Source organism: Oncorhynchus kisutch, unplaced genomic scaffold (genome assembly GCF_002021735.2).
Source record: "Oncorhynchus kisutch isolate 150728-3 unplaced genomic scaffold, Okis_V2 scaffold2309, whole genome shotgun sequence".
NCBI lineage: Eukaryota > Metazoa > Chordata > Actinopteri > Salmoniformes > Salmonidae > Oncorhynchus > Oncorhynchus kisutch.
In genome coordinates, this window is record NW_022264254.1 from 23350 (window position 1) to 29097 (window position 5748).

A 5748-nucleotide genomic window follows, 5' to 3' on the forward strand; every position below is an offset into this window, starting at 1 on the left:
ATTAACAATGTTAATACTCATGAACTTTGACTAAAGATACATGTTCTACATATAATTAAAGATACACTGGTTCTTAATGCAACCGCTGTGTCAGATTATTTTTAAGCGTTACGGAAAAAGCCTAACATTGCAATAATCTGAGACGGCGCTCAGACGTAAAAGTATTTCTCCGCTATGTTGGAGTCAACAGAAATACGAAATTACATCATAAATATTCCCTTATCTTTGATCTTTCATCAGAATGTAGTGCAAGGAGTCCTAGTTCCACAATAAATCGTTGTTTTGTTCCATAATGTCCAATACTAGTGTCCAAGTAGCTGCATTTGCTAGCACTTTCAGCTCACGTGCCCAAAAACTGACTGCTGGTACAGGATAACTCGCACGAAAACTTCCAAAAGATATATTCCAGGTCAAATAAACTGGTCAAACTAAGTAGAGAATCAATCTTCAGGATGTTATTATCATATATATCCAATAACGTTCCAACCGGATCATACGTTTTCAGCTGGAGCCAAATGGAACAGCGGTAGCACCCACAGAGAAATGCGCCACAGGAAAATGGCGTTCTGTCGGGACACTGACTATTTCCCCTCCCATTCGGTCACAGTTCACAGCAAATGCTCCATTCCACTTTCTACTGAATGAGGACATCTACTGGAAGGTGTAGGAAGTGCTACCAGATCGATATCTTGTTGGGAGAGGAGGGTGCGATGTCAAAGTTGCCCACATTCAGAATTTCACTTCTTGCTTAGAAGATTGCCTTCCCTATGAGTTCTGTTATACTCACATAATTCAAACAGTTTTAGAAACTTCAGAGTGTTTTCTATCCAATAGTAATAATAATATGCATATATTAGCAATCTAGGACAGAGTAGGATAAAGTTTACTATGGGCACGTAATTCATCCAAAGTGAAAATACTGCCCCCTATCCTCAACAAGTTTTAAGCATTTGAAAAACTACAACCTTTTCTACCCAGGTCTGACCAGCACGGGACACTGGGTGTAAACGATATAGTGAAATGCTTCCTTGCAAGCTCTTTCCTCAACAGTACAGAATCAATATGAAAGAAACAGAGAGAAAGGACATAGAAAGAGGGGAGTGACTGCAAATCATAGCACAGTCCATGTGTATGTGCCCATGGTAGCAAGCATCTCCAATCCAAAATTAAATCTAGAATGGGCTTCCTATTTCGCAACAAAGCATCCCTCACTCATGCTGCCAAACACCCTCGTAAAACTGACTATCCGCCAATTGACTTTGACTTGAGGCCCCGACGCCTGAGCAGAAGCGTATGGCCCCGGCGCCTCAGCAGAAGCGACAGGTCCCGGCGCCTCAGCAGAAGCGACAAGCCTTGAACAGATGGCCCGACCACTCAACTAGGGAGATCATAATTTGGTTTGGCCAACTCCTTAATCATCTATATTTCACTGGTAACCCCCAAAGCCAATTCCTCCTTTGGCCGTCTTTCATTCCAGTTCTCTGCTGCCAATGACTGGAACGAACTGCAAAAATCACTGAAGCTGGAGACTCTTTATCTCCCTCACTAACTTCAAGCACCAGCTGTCAGAGCAGCTCACAGATCATTGCACCTGTACATAGCCCATCTGTACATAACCCATCCATCTACCTCATCCCCATACTGTATTCATTTATTTATTTTGCTTCTTTGCACCCCAGTATCTCTACTTGCACATTCATCTTCTGCACATCTATCACTCCAGTGTTTAATTGCTATATCATAATTGCCTCGCCACCATGGCCTATTTTATTGCCTTTACCTCCCTTATCTTACCTCATTTGCACACACTGTATATATATATATATATATATTTATTTTTTCTACTGTATTATTCTGTATGTTTGTTTATTCCATGTGAAACTCTGTTGTATGTGTCGAACTGCTTTGCTTTATCTTGGCCAGGTCGCAGTTGTAAATGAGAACTTGTTCTCAACTAGCCTATCTGGTTAAATAAAGGTTTAATTAAAAACAACAAACAAAAACTAGCCTACTGATCTGACTGCACTTGTTATGTTAACAATAACACTGAAAATATCAAAAAAGAAGGACCTAGAGTTTTCAACAGGGGGGATCAAGCTGATTCTATACCATTTTACAGAGGCCAGTTCATGAAGGAAGGCTTGCTCATTAAAGTTTTTTAGCAAGCGTCTATGACAAATCAGGACAGGTCGTTTCACAGAGCAGCCATTACGAAAATGGTGATTACTAAGGTCATTACAGAAAACACCAGACTGATACCTATCAGGATTATTTGTGAGGGTGACATCGAGGAGAGTAGCCTTTTCTGGGTGTTTGGAGTCATACCTTGTGGTATTGCTGATAATCTGAGAAAGATGTAGGGAGTCCCATTGATTTAGGACTTGGTCAGGTGGTTTAAGCATGTCCCAGTTTAGGTCACCTAGCAGGACAAATTCAGACTTAGTGTAAGGGGCCATGAGAGAGCTTAGGGCAGGTAGATTACTGGCCCGTGTTGATGGAGGACGATAGCACCAAGCAACAGTCAACAAAGAGATATTTGAAAGTTTAATGCTTTAAACAAGCAAATCAAATTTTTTTGTTTGTTTGTGGACAGATTTGGTGGAGACAAATGAGCACAGAAGGTGATCCTTGGAAAAGATGGCCACTCCCCCACCTTTAGATGATCTGTTTTCTGAGGGTTGGCAGTCAAGAGATTGACTGCCGACCCTAAGAGATTGACTGCAGACACTGTTCAGAAGGTGCTAAATACTAATTGGCAGGCAAACATTAGACAATCCTACCGGTGTGTCTGATCTATAATGGATATTACCATCTCTGTCCAAGTATCTGTACATAAAACTGCTCAATGTGAGGTGCAGCAGAGGAGCTATAGGAGGATGGGCTTATTTTCATGGCCTTGAATGGAATTGATGGAACAGAGTTTCAAATATGTTTGATATGTTTGACTCCGTTCCATTGATGCCATTCCAGCCATTACAATCAGCCCGTCCTCCTATTGCTCCTCCCACCAGCCTGCTCTGGTGCGGTGTGCATTTTGGAACATTCTGAATAGGCTTACCAGATTTGGGCACAGATTTTGTGGAGACAACTGAGCACTGAAGGTGATCCTTGGAAAAGATGGCCACTCCCCCACGTTTAGATGATCTGTTTTCTGAGGGTTGGCAGTCAAGACATTGCATTTTGGAACATTCTGAATAGGCCTACCACCGTGTGCATATTCATGCACTTAAAATGTGAAGAAATAATAGTTTTTCAACATTGGATCCTAACATTCTGATCTGTTCCATCAGCCTTATGAATTGATACAGCATATACCTCCACTATACTACTTTGATACACATCAGTGGGGGTTAAGAATTGAGTACACGAAATGTCCATTGAAAACAAAGTGGTACACCTGCGTATATCCTCCATTACACCACTAACTGTACGATTTGAGAAGAGCGCTTCTCCCTCACTGCTTTTGCCTTTTCACATCACCTTCCGTAGACCGGTGCACTGCGGTTCAGGTTAGTAGAACTCCCTCATAGGCTGCATTACCAAGGCATCCCAATTCTGATATTTTTTTTCCACTAATTAGTCTTTTGACTAAGATCTGATGTGAAAAGATCTGATGCGATTGCTCAAAACATTAATAATTGGAAAAATGATTAGAATTGGGCTCCCTGTGTAACCAGCAATAGGTCAGTTTCTACAGCTAAGGGTGAGGCAACGCAACAACCAATGGTTGCGTGCCACATCATCAACTGTGTCATCCTCTGACATATGATGTGGTTAGCTGATACTTAAAATACCTATCAAGGCGATGTAAGATCTGGCAGACTTCAGCAACGTCTAAGCTTTGGAAATTGGCTGAAGTCTGTTTGGCTGCAATCACAAACTACCTCATAGTCTGTTTGGTCCCAGCCACACAGGGAGCCCAATCCTGATCCTTTGCTGGCAAAACAGCTGATCTGATTGGTGAAAACTGAATTTGGTCTCTTTCTTTTGTCGTCCAATTCTCTCTCTGTTGTTCACCATATGTCAACGGATGACTGCACCTAATCGCATTTGGGAATTGAACCAATGGAAATGAAGTTCATTGGCTGACAGCTGTACATAATTAGCCAGTTAGGTGAGAAGGGTCTGGGATTCCTTTATGAGGTGCAACCAAAACAGCTGTTTGACATTGCAACAGGGATATTCTGGCAGGCTGTCGAGAATTAGTTCTTGAATACTGTTATGGTTTTGATCACTAAAATGGCTGTGACTTTTGGACTCTCTTTGAGGTTAGTTTTCAATGCGTTCATCTGGTTTGTTTACCTTGTCTTAGTCTTCACTGGTTATTTATGTTTAACTGTCTGACTGTTTTGTAGTGTTTCTTGGATTTGTTGCCTGCTAATTGGAGGGATAACTTGTTTTACACTTAAAGGTGCGTTTTGGTTTACACTAATTCAGGTCAAATCACAGGTCTAGTTCCGATCCAAATGAAGGCTGGCATTTTACCACAATGTTCTCTTTGTTCCTAGGTAACGCTCATGGGCATCCTGCCTACACTGGACCTGAACCGACTGGATCCTATGCCCAAGCAAGTGTGGTGTCTGGTCCAAATGCTAAAGCTACTGGCCACAATGCCACGTGAGCGAAGCTACTGGCCACAATGCCACGTGAGCGGAAGCTACTGGCCACAATGCCACGTCAGCGGAAGCTACTGGCCACAATGCCACGTCAGCGGAAGCTACTGGCCACAATGCCACATCAGCGGAAGCTACTGGCCACAAAGCCACGTCAGCGGAAGCTACTGGCCACAATGCCACGTCAAGTGTGAAGTCCGGCCCCGCAGCAGAAGCTTCAGGCCCCGGCGCCTCAGCAGAAGCTTCAGGCCCCGGCGCCTCAGCAGAAGCTTCAGGCCCCGGCGCCTCAGCAGAAGCTTCAGGCCCCGGCGCCTCAGCAGAAGCTTCAGGCGCCTCAGCAGAAGCTTCAGGCACCTCAGCAGAAGCGTCCGGCGCCTCAGCAGAAGCGTCCGGCGCCTCAGCAGAAGCGTCCGGCGCCTCAGCAGAAGCGTCCGGCGCCTCAGCAGAAGCGTCCGGCGCCTCAGCAGAAGCGTCCGGCGCCTCAGCAGAAGCGTCCGGCCCCTAAGCCTCAGCAGAAGTGTCCGGCCCCGGCGCCTCAGCAGAATTGTCCGGCCCCGGCGCCTCAGCAGAGTCGTCCGGCCCCGGCGCCTCAGCAGAAGCTTCAGGCCCCGGCGCCTCAGCAGAAGCTTCAGGCCCCGGCGCCTCAGCAGAAGCTTCAGGCGCCTCAGCAGAAGCTTCAGGCCCCTCAGCAGAAGCTTCAGGCCCCGGCGCCTCAGCAGAAGCTTCAGGCCCCTCAGCAGAAGCTTCAGGCCCCGGCGCCTCAGCAGAAGCTTCAGGCCCCCGGCGCCTCAGCAGAAGCTTCAGGCGCCTCAGCAGAAGCTTCAGGCACCTCAGCAGAAGCGTCCGGCGCCTCAGCAGAAGCGTCCGGCGCCTCAGCAGAAGCGTCCGGCGCCTCAGCAGAAGCGTCCGGCGCCTCAGCAGAAGCGTCCGGCGCCTCAGCAGAAGCGTCCGGCGCCTCAGCAGAAGCGTCCGGCGCCTCAGCAGAAGCGTCCGGCGCCTCAGCAGAAGCGTCCGGCCCCATAAGCCTCAGCAGAAGCGTCCGGCCCCTAAGCCTCAGCAGAAGCGTCCGGCCCACGGCGCCTCAGCAGAATCGTCCGGCCCCGGCGCCTCAGCAGAAGCTTCAGGCCCCGGCGCC

At 46.9% G+C, this 5748-nt stretch overlaps 1 long non-coding RNA gene across 1 annotated transcript; it reads left to right on the plus strand.

Annotated features, from left to right (window-relative positions):
* Positions 1-4135: 4135 nt before the first annotated feature.
* Positions 4136-4920, plus strand: LOC116369889 (uncharacterized). The gene is made up of 3 exons (XR_004208647.1): positions 4136-4268; positions 4356-4411; positions 4509-4920. It is a non-coding gene; the product is annotated as an uncharacterized LOC116369889 (long non-coding RNA).
* The last annotated feature ends 828 nt before the right edge of the window (positions 4921-5748 follow it).